Source organism: Triturus cristatus, chromosome 1_1, assembly GCF_964204655.1.
Source record: "Triturus cristatus chromosome 1_1, aTriCri1.1, whole genome shotgun sequence".
Classification (NCBI taxonomy): domain Eukaryota; kingdom Metazoa; phylum Chordata; class Amphibia; order Caudata; family Salamandridae; genus Triturus; species Triturus cristatus.
The window spans coordinates 702,376,162-702,391,929 of record NC_140579.1 but is presented as its reverse complement, the minus strand read 5'-3'; the positions used below and the strand labels follow the sequence as shown (position 1 = coordinate 702,391,929).

General features: G+C 47.4%; 1 long non-coding RNA gene across 1 annotated transcript in view; it reads right to left on the bottom strand.

Moving 5' to 3' along the window:
* The window catches only part of LOC146870901 (uncharacterized), a 327,404-nt gene that overhangs the window by 44,772 nt on the left and 266,864 nt on the right, over nt 1-15,768 (bottom strand). Inside the window, exon 4 of the long non-coding RNA XR_014979810.1 lies at nt 12,570-12,632. This is a non-coding gene — a long non-coding RNA (uncharacterized LOC146870901). The remainder of the gene's footprint in view (nt 1-12,569; nt 12,633-15,768) is intronic.

Here is a 15,768-nt window from a genome sequence, read left to right as displayed (position 1 = left end):
AGGGCCCTACCCCTGTCTATCTTGGTATTAGCAAACCGCAAATGGTAAATGCGGCATGTACGAGTGCTTTATATATCGTTCTAGCTATGAATGCACTGTGTACACGTTATTCTGCTTCACTACGCGGGTTCCATTTTGGAAGCAGTGGCCATCTTGTCATTGCCCTCACATAGGCTATAATGGAGTAAATACGGGCCTCACAGTACATGGGCTTCTCCTCTGACTTCTCTGTGACCTGGGCAGCTGGCTCTGCTGCCCCGGGTCAAACTGGTCTCACGAGCGTCCCTTCCTCCGTCCACCTGTGATTAGCATCAGGGCTTGACCCGTCATAAAACCCTTTCATTCTACACAATCCTCCGGCTAATCTCTTTCACACCTGCTTGTTCCTGCTTTATGACTTGTTTCCCAAAACGAGATGCTCGTGTTTATTGGGGGGTCTATTGACATCCGATGTGGGATCTGAACCTTACTGTGTAAATCATTGTGGGCTGGCCGAACTGGAATGTGGGATGGTCATCATGACTCTGCTTTTTCGTTTGTAATGTATACTTGTAATGGCCATATCATAAAACCTAGGAATGTATGCTTGAGGCAAGAAAAAGGGTATTTAAGATGAAGTCCGTTCCTATGATTTTCAGCAGTCTCCTGAGAACATACACGCTGTTGTACTTCTAGGATACCTGTAATTGGTCTGCAGCCAATAAACGAATCTTTGACTTCACCCAGAAGACTCTGTGTTTCTGTCTGGAACAGGGTGAACCCAGAAGTCATAGGGTGTGTGCCCCTGCACCGCTGGGACTAAAATACCCAGTACTTCAGTATGGAGAGGGGGACAGGCCGCGGCGCACACTAGCGGGTAAGATTAGACCACCGAGACCCACGACATTCATACATGAAATACACACTGCACTAGACACTGTTGTTAGAAGCCAGGCTGAAATCCTAAAAGCTTTTTCTACCTTTTACTCTAAACTCTATACTGCTACACAAGATGCGTGCCCCGAGCGGCTGCAGTCGTTCTTGGACTCGATTGCATTGGTCTAGTTCAATAACACTCACAGAGAATATATGGACCTCCCCTTCACTGTTGGAGAGGCTGCTCAGGTTATTAAAAGTCTGCCACTTGATAAGGCCCCTGGTCCCGATTTTCTGACTACAGCTTTCTATAAGGAGTACGCTGAGGAGCTGGCGCCAAGGTTGCGGGCGGTGTACGAGGAGGCTCTGGAGGGAGGGATACTGCCTGATTCCATGAGGGAAGCTGTGATTATTACTTTGTTGAAGCCCAGTAAGCCAGAATTTGAGGTTGATTCGTATAGACCACTATCGATGATAAATGTGGATGTTAAAATTTTAGCCAAATTGCTTGTGAACCGGTTGCAGCCGCTTCTCCCTATGATTGCGCTCCCGGATCAGTCAGGGTTCATCCCGGGAAGATCTACATCCCATAATTTACGAACAATTTTCTCCGTCTTGCACTACCTGCACCCAGAGGTTCGCGCCGCGGTGGTGTTCTTGGATGCCACCAAGGCGTTTGATACCCTGGAATGGCCATATCTCTTTGCTATACTTGGTCGGATGGGGCTTAGCCCGCTTTTTAGGTCTCGGCTGCGAAGGCTGCGCTTGCGCAGTCTAGCTCCGAGATTTAATGACTTGAAGAAGAGGGGCTTGAACCCGCCCCTCTTCTCCCCTGTTCTCCATTGGCTGGCCTCTTGAATGCTGGCCAGCCATTGGAGAAGAGGTCAGTCATTCAGATTAGGCCCCGTCCTTTTCGGATCGGGGGGCGTGTTTTTTGCAAGAAGTCTCAAGGAGGAGTTAACAGCAAAACACGCCCCCGAATCCGAAAACGACGCTGCCTTTCTCCGAGGCATTTCTGTTTTGCCTCGGAGAAAGGCGGTGGTGTCTTCCGGTGCCCTCGGCTTGTTACAGAAGAGATAGGAGACCCCCGACATGAAGGAGCTGTTTGGTGCAGTCTGAGTCCTCGTGTAGTCCCTTTCTAAGGCCTTGGCTTGGGGAGTGTGCGTAGTTTTGGGGGCTTGGCTGTAGGCCTGTCCAGTCTTGGAGGGGGGAGGGGCACACGCAAGGTACAGAGTGTCAACTGTTAGAGCCGGTAGTGGGCAATGAAGGATGTGCTTATATTCATTAGATGGACTGAATAGAAAAAGCGGCTGCGTCTTCCCTGCAGTATAATGTAGTTGGAGCCCAGGCGTGTGGTGGTGTCCTAGAAGCAGGGCCGTACGAGATTAACTTCACACAGCTTCCACCAGGAATGGCAGGGTGCAACTCATTTCCTCCTTCTGCCACAAACTTTTCCCTCTTAGGGGGTCTTACTTCCCCGCTCTCCTAGGGGTCTGTTTAACTTCCTCGGGTGACTGAGAATATTTCCTGGGTTGCCTCGTGTCACTCCCTTCCACCGGGAGTCTGACATTTCTCAAGTGTCTCCGCTCCCATGGGTCTTGACACCGCCGACGGGTTTGGGGGGGGGGTGATTTGCACCCCTGGCTCCCAAGATTCTGGTCACTCTGCCGCAGGGCCCGATTGCGACACCCCAGGGGGCCCTAGACGCCCCTGATGCGAGCTGTGTGCTGGCACTCTGGCCTCCCCATAACCCATTGTATACCCGGTGGGGGCACTCACTGCCTGCGGCGAGGGCGCCGGCTCTGGCGGACCTGGGTTCGGCTTCAGTCTCGGAGACGGGTGTCATTAATGACGTGCAGTTTAACAGACGCTCATGCAGCCTTGTGGCGCCTCTTTGGTCTTTAATTTTCCCCTCGGGCCCTCCTTTCTGCTGCAGGCCCTCGGCAATGCTTGATAGCGAGAGACTCCCTCAAGAGAGAGGGGTGTCACGAGAGTGAGACCTCGCCCCCTCACCTAGAAGTGAACGTGAGAGAACCGCTGTGCAGACTGTTAATATGGCAGCCCAGAGCCGGTTATTGGTACGGTGGGTTCAGCGTGTGTAAGTGACCTTTACCCTTGCTTACAGCAGTGCTGTACCGGGATCGCCACGAGCCATAACACACGCGAGGGGAGTGTCCACTCCCACGTCACTTGGTTTGGTAGTAATAAAATGGTTATGTTTGGGGTGCAGTGGGCCCCAGTGCCACTGTACCTGCTGCACCATCGATAGCTTCGCCTCTGTCCACTACAAACCTCTTTACAACTGTGGAATTGAAATTTTCAGCCGGGCCTGCAGCTGCGGTCACTTCTAGGCCGTGGTTTCATGTTTTGCCGGCCCCCTGACTTCTCTTGCAGAAATGGCGCTGGATTCACTGCCTGCACCGGCTTCCCTTGCAGTGAATCCCTTCAGGAATCGACCCCGGTCTCGCTGCCTGCTCCTGTTTCCCCTGCCCCACTGTGGAATACGGCCGGGCTCGGACGCCGGGCTCTCAGCTGGCTCTGGCCATTAACGGGCGGATTCCAGGAATACCTGCGGCACTTCTCACCTGCTGCTTCCGCCCTCCTGGGGGGGGGGGGGCTTGTTCAGGGGTTTTATTTGTACAAGGCAGGTCTCGGGACGCTGTGGGCAGTGGAGTGACAAGCAGAGTCCATAAAAGCGGCCTAATTACTAAATGAGGTAGCTGAATAAAGTGCCCCATGTTTGCAGATAGTAACTGGTTTGAACTTGTAAAGACAGTGATGAAGTGTTTTGCAAGGTATGGAAGGCCGCATGCATATGTGCTTGCTGCAGGCTGTTTGTTGAAATATCGGGTAAATCAACAGTAACAAGCATTTACAATGCAACGGTCTTGGCATTGTTAAAGTTAGAGCTATTGGCATTGCTCATGACAATGCCGTTTCTTTAAATGTTTTAAAAACAAAAACATAAACAAAAATAATGTCATGAGCTATGCCAATAGCTCTAACTTTACCAATGCCGAGACCATTGCATTGTAAATGCTTGTTATTAGAAGTATACGCCTACTATATACTCTGCCCAGAGCCTGCATCAAGGTGAATGGATTGCTGTCCGATCCCTTCCCCATATCTCGTGGCACGAGGCAGGGCTGCCCTTTATCTCCACTCTTGTTCGCGATCGCAATGGAGCCCCTTGCTGCTCGCATTCGACAGCACCACACGGCGCGAGGTATAGGTTTTAGCACTAGAAGCCTGCTCATCTCCCTATACGCTGATGATGTCACTCTTTACCTCATCAACCCAGAGGAGAATTTAGACCCGGTTTTAAGGGAATTCATTCGTTTTGGTGGCTTGGCTGGCATTGTTTCTTAATTGGGCAAAATCAGTGATATTCCCCCTAACGGATGGTACACCTCAGGTGCGCTCCGAATATCCTTTAAAATGGGAAGCGGAGGAGGTCAAATATTTGGGCATCTGGATCAGTCGGGACACACAGGAGGTATGGAATCTGAACTGCGGGCGGGCTGTGACGTGGTTGGAAGAAAAAGTAAAGTTGTGGTCGCAATTGCCGCTGTCCCTTTCAGGCAGGATAGCGCTAGCAAAAATGGTTATCCTGCCCAAGTTTTTGTATCTATTCGCCAATATTCCGATTCCGCTCATGCAGCATTTTTTCAAAACCCTTAAGTCGCAGCTCATCTCCCTGGCATGGGCGGGCGGACAGGCTAGAGTGTCCTGGGATCTGTTGACACTCCCGCTGGGACAGGGGGGATTGGGAGCGCCGGACATGCATCTCTATGCGCTTTGCGCTCAAGCTCAATTTTTACAGTTCTGGGTGCACCCGACACCCTTTCAGCCTCACGTGGCTGTGGAGCTAGACACGGTAGCGCCGGTCCCGCTCAAAGTAGCCCTTTATAAAGCGTCAAAGCGCCCACGTGGAGATATAGACTCCGCCGGAACGCTGTGTTGGGCGTGGGAGGAGCTGCGCAAGCGGGCTGGAATCCCTGTGTTGTATGCTCCCTCGATCCCGTTAGCTCGTAATCCAGTGCTGCCCTGTGTGGAAGACGGAATTAGTAGGGCATTAATACAAACTATGCATCTTCACACGTTTGCAGATCTGTTCCCTAAAAACGAATTCAGACCACCTCCGACTTCGGACAGGGATAGGTCGGGTTCCTTCTCTGAGCTTTTCCTATATCACAAACTGCGTATGGCCTGTCGGGCTCCCTGTGGGAGTTTCCCTGCTGCCCCTCCAACCCTGTTGGCGTTGGAGAATTTGCTAAAATCCCCTTCCCTTTGTAAACTTGTTACGAGACTGTACGTGCATATGCAGACGTCTGCTCCCTTGGTCCAGCCTAAATCATTCCACTATTGGAATGAGGAGCTTTCCGTTCCAGTGACTGAAGAGCAGTGGGAGTTCTGTTGTGGACAGCTGAGAGAACTTTCTCCCAATTATAAACTCAGGCTGATTCATTTTAAATACTTGCACAGAGTATACAGAACACCTGTAGGTCTGCATCGTATGGGGCTCAGAGTGGATGACTGCTGCTGGAGATGCGGGTTTTCCCCTACTTCTTTCTTGCATGTGGCGTGGGACTGCCCGGAGATAGCGGGGTATTGGGCCAAGGTGTTTGTTACTGTTGGCCAGATTGTTGGAAGATCGGAGGTCCCCTCTCCGGCTCTTGGATTATTAGGTTATGTCAAAGACACACCACCCAAGCTGCGTAAATTGCACGCTTTGCTTTTATTATATGCTAAGCGCCGAATAGCGCTACACTGGGGGAGGAGGAGGGTTCCCACTCATAAGGGTTGGATAGCGGATGTCACATATGGGCATGCACAACTGACTGTGTTCTGGGAGCTTGCCCCCCCCCCCCCCCACTTATTGACCCCGTGATATCTGGGAACCGTTCCTGACATGGGCTCGGGGACAGAATGAAGCTTCCGATGTGGTACAGGCCGGAAGTCCATAGGTTGTGGAGAGGGGCGGTGGGGCTGTGGGACTTGTAGGTGTGCTTTCCTGCATGCTGGGTGCAGATGTGTGGTTCTGGATGTATGTAATCGGTGTGGTACTGGTCCGAAGATGTTCACGCCAAGAGACCAATCAAACTGACTCATGGGTTAATGCATGTACTGTAACCAACTCGCATTTTGCTTTATTGTAACGACAAACTGGCCTGTTTTGTTGTTGAAGTGTTTTGTATTTGTACAAATGTCAATAAAAAAAAAAAAACAGGGTAAGCAAAATTAAGTAACACACTGTGTTTTTTTTTTTTTTGTGTGCTTGGTACATGTATTATTGTGTCCTTTTTTCTTGGTTTATGTGCCTGTTATGTGTATTATTGTGAGCTATTCTGCATGGAAAGTACACAGGGCAGCCTGTTGTTGTGTTCTTTCTCTCTCTCTCTCTCTCTCTCTCTCTCTCTCTCTCACTCTCTATCTCTCTCTCTCTCGCGCGCCTGTCTGAGCTATCTAGGAATGGCCATGAGACAATCGGTTGGGCTCGCTTTAGCCATTCATTTCACAGGATGCTGTGAATATGTGCACCAGTGCACGTATAATTGGCTATTAAGTAATACTGTTTGAACAAATTGTTAGAATTAACAAAATGAATAAATAAATATGCCATGTTACTACCCCTCCTTTCTGTAAACCGATGAAATTGGAATTGGATAAGGATGAAACGATGGGTAGAATAGACTGATGTTCCCTTATTTGACCTTTATGGGGAACTATATGTTGGTGGTTTTTGTTCCAAATTCCCAGGTGGCAACACCATTATTTTTGATGTTATTGCAGCACTACATAAGTCGCAGAGGCATCACAAGTCCCTTATCAGTTAGTCTATGTAATCAAGCTGACAGCCCTTGCTAGAGCTGGTGAATAGGTTTCTCCCCTGAATATGATATTACATGGCCCGGATCGTGAAAAGTATGATGCATATGGTTCACAATGCTAGGAAAGATGCCCATATGCCCTTAGCACACATTTTTAAGAACAAAATGTTCTTTGCTTGTTTTCTTGTCTGCCACAAAGTTCTGCTGGAAAATGCATGTACCTACTAGGTTATGTTTAATTTATCAGTTATTAATGTAATATGGATCTCTGTTTTAGAATTTCCCGCTACACCTATAATATGAGAGCATAGTCATAAGAGTAAAACATGGTTGTTCTTATGCAAGGAAAATAATTTTAGAGGTGTCTGCAGTTTTGCACAATAGTGAAGGTTCACAAAGTAGAAGCTGTATCGTGATTTCTATGACTTATAATTACAAGTTTGTTAAAAGAATAGCTATTTTGAAATGCCTTTTTTTAAAGTTCTTCAGAAGAAGAATATAGGGGCGTTTCTGAAATTGAATATCCTCTTTTTATTGATTATTTGTATGTTGTGTCTAAAGATTTCCGTTCTGTTCACTAAGAGATATCTGCTGCCCTACAACCACTGCCAGAGAGGCAAGGATATCAGATCCAACCAGGGGACTACTTGCAAGTCTAATTTGGAGCCGAGGTGAAGGGACCCAGCCCAGGTGTTGCTGGCCATTATAACAGCGGTGAAGGTGGAAGGCCGGAAGAAACATGTACCCCTATCACTGTCGGATAATTCTTATGTGAAAGACGGGGTCACAAATCAGGACGGAGAGCTGATTCCTCGCTTTGTTCCTTTTTTTATGCCAAGCTAAGAGAGGCACAGACCGATAACAAGAGCAAAGAGGTTTTGCCTGAGGGGACCCCCTCTGAAACAAGGGTTGCTTCAGATACTCCAGTTTCTGTGCATCAGGCCTCTGAGTCCCGGTCCCCAAGTGAATGCAAGTCTGCACCTTTGTTGCTGATAAAGAGGTGCCTGGGCACACTAGGTACAATCTGCGGCCCCGACGAAAGAGCAGTGCGCCAGCAGGGCAACACAGGAGTTAGGGAAGGACTAGAGTTTAGGGTACAGGTGCTGTGTCTTTGGTAACTGTTAGATTAGAGTGAAAAATGGCCGGATGCCCTGCCCTTAGCATTGCTCTCCATTAGATCGATACCCCATACTCGATCTGGCCCTACACCTTATGAGGTTGTTTTTGGCAGACCCATGAATATTTGCGGAGTCCCAAAGCCACGCCCTATACATGATGTTCCCCAGGTGTTGATGAGTGACTAATTGTCACAATTGACTGACAGCTTTCTTTCTATTCATCAACAGGTCCGAGAAGCTCTTCCTGACAGGTCGCAAGGTGATAGTCATGATCTGCGGCCCGGTGACCAGGTAATGGTGAAGGTGTTCCAGAGGTCGAGCAGCCTGGAACCTCGGTGGCGGGGACCTGAGCAAGTTCTTCTGTCGACCAGAACTGCAGTCTGAATGACCAATCGGAAGAGCTGGGTCCATTCTACCCACTGCAAGAGGGTGCCGTCCGCCTTGGTGGAACCTGCTGCGCTGAAAGATCACCGCGATATCCTGGACACCGATAAAGGCCGAGCTGCGTCACCTGAAGGATCTGAGAAAGTCTTCCCGGACCACACGATTCCTAGTACATCTCGATATCAGCTGCGGCCCCGGAAGAAAGACACTTCGTTGCTGAAAAAGACTGTTTGAGCCACTGTCCTGGGTTAGTGAAAGTCTGAGTAGCAAAGGGGGGGGACTCTTTTAGTGATACTCGTCTCAACCTCAGTGAAGAAACCGACGGCTGCCCAGGACTTTAGGGCACCATCTGTTTTTCAACATCGAGATGAATATGCCCACAGAGAAGAAATCAACTGCTGCAAGAGTCTGTGATCGAAAGACAATGTTCATTATTGGACTCACTTCAATTATTGTTCTGATCGCTGTAATAACATGGGTTGTAGAGGGAGTAGCTCCTGCTCGAAATCTACTGACTGCTACTACTCCTGTCCCCATAAAACACCACTACTTCACTCTTCCTTATCATGAGAAGAAGCACCGAATGTCCTATCTCAACAATACGTTCATTCAAATGTTGCATTACATCCACAGTGCTACGAACACTACTAACTGTTGGGTGTGTGGAAGAATGCCAGCCCACCAGAAAAAGGGAGGAACGCCTTTTATTCCTCTGCCGTTTTCACATAATGGCACCTGCAGAGCCTGGTTTGCACTGTTATGGGCTTCTCAAATTGCTAATATCACTGATGCTGGTGTAGGAGGACTCAATGCTCAGCTAAATAAAGTCTGCTATCCTGATGAAGAAGGAGACCCACAAGCCAAAAGAACTGTATGGGAAATGGAAGAGTATCACCGAGGAAATTCCTCCACACACTGTGTTTTCCCTAACACTCGAACTGCCAAGGGTAATGGACCTCCTGTTATTGCTATTCCTAGAGCTCGAGCAGCTCTTTGTTTAAGCAGTATTGGTAGCATCCCAATGGGAAAAAATAGCTGTATTCGAACACTGAACATTACCGAAATAAACAATAGCAGTTTTTTGTCATCAGACAACACCTATTTTATTTGTGGGAATAAGGGTTACTATCATTTACCCATTGGTTGGTCGGGAACATGCTGTGTGTCCTTTTTGCTACCACCTGTGGTCTTAGCACCGGCATCCTACCTCAATGACTATAAACTGTACAATGACATTTCTAAGAGCCGATCAAAGAGAACAATAAATCATGACGAGGTGGATCAAACTGATACTGCATTGCATTGGACTGTTCTTTTTTGTTGGTGCAGCCTTAAATAGCAGAAACATAAGGCGCTTGACACGTGTTGTAGAGGCTGTGACCAATATGACAGCTGTGGCCCTTGGGAATATCACGGAAGAACTGCAAATTGCGAGGATTGTGGCGCTCCAAAACCGGATGGTCCTCGACGCTAACAGCAATTATGGTGGAGTATGCCGCATCATCGGAAGTAGTTGCTGTGTCTACATCCCTGACCATGCTCCTTCAGTTTTTGAAGCGATTTCTAAGCTGCATAAAATAGCCACTGAAATCCATGAGGATTCAGGGACATGGACTTGGACTGGATGGCTATGGGGTGTATTTATTTTATGGGGATGGAACTGCTGTTAGCTCTATGTATATTTCTTGCAATTCTGTTTACCTGTTGCTTATGTATACAATGTGGCCCGATGCTCTGTTCCCTCTGTATTTCTACATGTACCTCATGTATACCAGCTAAACAAAATGCCAAGAATGTAAATGCCCGACTAGTAACAGACCAAGAAATTAGTGAGTTAATGATGATTGACGTCCATGATATCTTCCATGCTCCTTCTAAATCATAGAGATGTCATCAGCTAAGGCAAAAAGGGCCGTCTGTGGAAATCGAAAATAATTGCTGTTAGCATGAGCTGAAGCCATCTTGGTTGTGGCGTCCATTTTGTTAGCCATGTGATTCTTCCGTCTTCACTGTTGTTTCTATTCTGCTTGAGTCATCAGCTTTAGTTAACTCCTTCTATTCTAAGCTCAAGCAATGTATGAGCTCAGAGAGGCCTGTAGCTGATAGAATGCACCTGTTTGAAAATGTAACTGTCCATCATGTCTTACTGATGTAAGCAGTTCTGTTTCCCCTCCCACTTCGCTGACTAAGTGATATCCATCTGCCCATGTTTGTCGATAACTATTTCTGTGAAGAACTGTACCTTCTATTTGAGTCTCCATGCTTACTCTGCAACAAACTCAGTATAATAGACCCATGGTCTGTGTATTCAAGCCACTGCCTCCTGGAACACTTGAGGGTGTTGTATGGACGTGGTCTCACTCATGAGTGAATAAACTTGTTCTTTGAATTCCAACTTCAGTGCCAATCTCTTCTTTGTTGGTTTAAGGACCCGTGGACAGATAAGGGTGAACCCCTGCACCGGTGGCCCCCTAAAAAGGCTCATTTCCACAGGGCTGCTGCATGTGCCTGTAATGACTCTGCGAACCATCCAATGAGATGCCGGCCTGTACCCATTATGTTCAGATTCTGGAGCGTTAAGTGCATTTTTGGTTCTTCTGCTATGTCACCCCAAATTGACCTCCACGTTCTAATGAGCGCTGTGTGCAATAAAATCTTCCCATGTGGTAGATCATATTAGTTCACAAGCGTGCCAAATGAAAGCAGCTGTCCGTCTTGAAATAAATCCCCTACCGTCTGGAGTCCCGCGTCGTCCCATGCGCGAAGTTCCGCTGATGTAATTACTTGCTGTTGCCTCGGCGTGCCCAGTAGCGGAATAGAGGGTGCATATGTGGTGACCTCTTTGGTGAGTCGCAGAACTCGCCAGAAGCAGGCATATGCTACTTTCACCAGCAGCTGGGTGGGACCCGCCCCCTTCCTACCCGGATGAAACAGGAACACTATCTGCGTTTGGGTATAGCCCGGTTGCTGTGCAGCAATTTCAGCAAGCTGCCTCTCACTAAGCCAGCGGGCCACCCACTGCAGCTGTGCTGCCAGATAATAGTGCTCCATGTTGAGGACTGCCACTCCACTACCATCTATAGGCAGGTACAGCTTGGCTAACGCTACTCTATTTTGGCTGCCATGCCAAATGAATTGCCTCATATCTACTTCAAACGAACGGAAAACCCTGACGTTGTGCTGCGATGATGTTGAATTGCTGTTGAGGTGAGGCTGCGCTGATGCTGAGGTTGGGCTGTGCAGGTTGTGGTACACTGATAAGGAGGTGGTGCTGCACTGGTGTTGAGGTGGTGACCCAATCGCTTACAATGTGTTTTAGAAAAAGACACATGCACAAACCTCACATGAAAATGGTACTCATAAAATACAAAACAGATGAGTATCAGAGCTGTGTTAGTGATCAAAGAGAGCGGGGCAGGCATCTATTTTCTAGGATCTCGTACAATAAGAATTGCTGATATAGAGGCAGCACCTGCATTGCCACACTACATTCACATGCCCTTTAAGCGTTGCTTAATGCGCTATTGCCCAATGTAGTTGTAGAAACGCTTTCCTCTGCACATTTCAGTCTCTTCTGTATGTGAGCAAAGGGCATTGTTTCAGGTCTATATAATAAAACAAAAAAGCCAACTTCTTTCAAGTGATTAAAAGCTCTGCATCACACTAGGCTCTCCTTTGAGCACAGCAGAAATAAACACACAACAGCAAGTTGTGACTGATGAGAAATCATGGCGGCTTGTGGGTGTCCAAGAGCCACTGGACCTGGTGTGTTTGTCTGCTAGATGTGTGGGTAGCTGGCTGTGTTTTACTTGTAAGTATGTATGTATGTCTGTATGTACATATGTCACAGCACTGCAGTCCCTACACCCATATTCGGTACACCACCAACCCTCTAGAGGCCTCATGTGTTAAATGGTAGCCAGTGTTCCAGAGAAAGTGTGTACTCCAAAAATAACCAAATGTGTACAGTTTGTCTGCATCATACATGTTAAAGAATTTCAGTCACTGCTTGATTTCCTTGGATCCTTTTAAATGGAGAATAAGAGATAGATTGGCAGCTAGATAGCTACAAGGATGAACTGATGTTGACAAGTTTAAGAGCAGAGAGATTGGCTGGTGGGACTGAAGTCAGCATAGTCAAGCAAGAGAGACAGCGAGTGAGGTATTTAAGAGAGAGAAGACAGACACAAATATAGATAGGTGAGAGAGAAAGAAGTGTGTAGAGGGGGTGGCAGAGAAAAAGAAAGACCAGCACTCCAACAGAGAGAGAATAGCATCCACAGACCAAGCTACTTGCAGGCACAGCGAAAGACACCGACAGAGGGAGCAGCTGACAGATACAAAGAGAGAGAATTACAGAAAGAGAGTGAGAAAATCCTACCTGTGTCGGTGGCAATGTTTTCCAACATCCCTGTTGCGCTCTGTGAGTGTGGGTTTTTGGCAGCTGCAATATAAAATTCAAACAGAATATCAAATTCTCCTCAAAATTTATAAAAACCAAGTAGACCATTAAAACCGAATCCCACAACCAATAACATTCTGCCTACCGGCCATGGGACCATGTCTTCAAACCTATTGAAACATGTAGGCAAAACAATAATCATATGTTAACTTTGTGCAGACGTAGAGTACATGTGATTTTGTATAAGGACATACAATGGTTACTTTTTAGGTGGAGCCTGGGCAGCGCATGAGCTGCTCTGCAAGGCATGCTGTATTGAGGTAGGGATTTGAAGCTCCGTCCACATTTTTCATTGGCTTGTGTCATTGTCCAATGTAAACTGTGCCTGTTCATTGACCAAAAGGCTTAGTAGTCCCTCCTTAGTACTGCCTTGTCTCATTTTGTAACCTCCCATGGCGACACCCCCTATAACGTGTGTTGTTACTCGGTAGGCTTTAATTACAGCCTTCAAGCACTATTTTCTCTAATAGCGTTGTCCTGCCTGCAATAGCAGGCAGGACACACTCTTTCCTAATGCTTTTTAAAAATGTTATAGCACGGTCTCATTTGCAATGCAATAGGTTTCGCATTTGCGAGAGTTTAAGCTATTGGCATTGTAAATGACAATGCCTTTTATTTATCTGTTTTAAAAACACATACATAAAATGCATTGCCATTTACAATGCCAATAGCTCAAATTCTCATAAATTTGAGACCGATTGCATTGCAAATGCTTGTTTAAGCAGGTACTATGGCTATCCTAAAATTTAGGCTTTAAATATAAGCTTGAATTTTATGAACAAATATCTCAATAGATCTTTACATTGAAGTATTCATATATCAGAATGCTTACGGAGTGTGTTCCTGGATATATAATGGCCAGATAATTGAACTGCCCCCCACGCCCCACCTCACCTCACAGGTAAATCAAGCTTCAACCTCTGCAAACACATCTTTGTGCTTTGTGTCGGAGAAGCTGCCCGCAAATAGATATATCAAATCTTTTAATTGCATCAACTCCTGCTCTCCAGCTCCCCCCACCACTGAACACCCCTGCATTTTTCACATAGCATTCTGAGGCAGTGGGTAACTCACTGGGAAGTGAATTGGAAACATCCATAAAAGAAAAACAAGAATTTACATTGGTCCATTTCACATATTCTAAGCATTAGTCACTAACAGCACATTTAAATGTACACATTGAATGTTACTTACCTAAGCATGTGTGGATTTTGCTTAATGTAGATATTTGCATCCATTTTGCAAGTACATTTATTGCTGGCTATTGATATGCTCTATGTATGCACATTTGAAGGTGGGGTAACAAGCGTGGAGGCGAGGCTGTGACTGCATTTTAAGTGATTGTACAGTGTGCACACGGTATGCACTGAAATGTGCACCTCAACAACATTGATGTATGTAGCTCAGAGGCTGTATGCTGCTCTGAAGGATGAGGTAATCTTTACCGTTAAGAAAACACACTCTACAATTCAGAAAGTGGCTAGGCAGCAGGTCAGTCTTGCTGTCCTTATTTGTTACTGTGATGTTTACACCAGGGGCGCCTCCTCCATTAGGGCATAGGAGCGACGCCCCACTGCTCTCTCACAGTGCGAGAAGCAAAAACATAAAATTGTAAAACTACCATTTTATGTTTCTGCTTCTTGCACTGCGAGAAAGCAGAAGGGTTTTGTTGGGGTCAGGCGGGCGGGTGGGTGGTCTGCTCGAGGGCAGGGGGGAGTGGCTTGCTCAATGCTGCGGGCCTCTGGGGCCGATCAAACCGGTCATGCGCACTCTCCCTTTTCTCCATGTAGGCTACATGTAAACTACATGGAGGAAATGGCCTCCCCATAGACGCCTGGCTGGTCGGCATCCCCATCAATCACAATGCTCCATTGCAGCGTTGTGATTGACTTAGGGGAGGGGAGGGAGGCTACCTGCTTCCTGTTCGGGAGGCAGGAGAGCAGGAAAATGTGTGGCCTGGCCAGGAGCTGAGATGGCGCAGGACCCGGGAACATACGTTTTTTTTTTTTAAATAAACCTTCTGCACGAACCACCCATTAGCCACCCCCCCCATCCGCGAGTTATGCCGGCCACGACTGGTTTACATGCCAGATGTGCCAGGCGGGTGTGTGAGAGAGGGGGCGTCATGACTGTATGAAATGCAGAGCTACGAGCCTCGCCTGCTTAAAATGCATTCACTATTGATTTCCCGGCATGGTTCTGGCCGTGTGATCTGCATACTACATGGCAAAAATACACTCCAGCTGATGCTGATGTGTAAACAGACAAAAGACACTCAAAGTTAAAAGACACACAGATGATAGAAGGAATGCAGAGCAAATCAAACATTCACCCCCAGTCAAGAGATCTGGATTCAATCCATCGTTCTTTTGCTCACCATGCCACCCTAGTTCAGACCCAGCCATATGCAAATCAGTCTTGACCCTGTGCCTCATGGGAACAGTACAACCTGAACTGCCAAGCCTGGTCCTCCCTGGACTGGTAACAAGCATCCTGGGACCGCTTTTGGGGCATTACCCCTCATCAGCCCGGCTAGTTTGAATTCAGTGGCACAGTAAGCCTGGGACCCACGTCTGGGAATACCTGGTCCGGGGAGGACCTGGCTTTGTAATTTGGGCTGTACTGTTCCCATGGGGGACAGGGTCAAGACTGATTTGCATATGGCTGGGTCTAAACTGGAATGGCATGGAGAGCAAAGAAACGATGGATTTAGGCCCAGATCTCTGTACTGGGGTGAATGTATGACATTGTTCAGCATTCTGTCCATCAAATGTTCTTTTTGCATTTGTCACCCCGAGTGGGACGGGTATGCCCAGACGTGGGTGCCGTGCTCTCCATGCCACTGGAGTCAAACAAGCCTGGCTGATGAGGGGTGAAACCCTGAAACCAGTCCTAGGATCCTTGTTTCCAGTCCAGGGAGGACCTGACTTGGCAGTTCAGGCTGAACTGTTCCTGTGGAGAACAGGGTCAAGACTGATTTGTATATGGCTGTGTCTAAACTGGAATGGTATGGGGAGCAACAAAACTATGGATTTAGGCCCAGATCTCTGTACTGGAGTGAATGTATGATATTGTTCCGCATCCTGTTCATTGTAGGAAGCTGGCTCTGTAAATACTA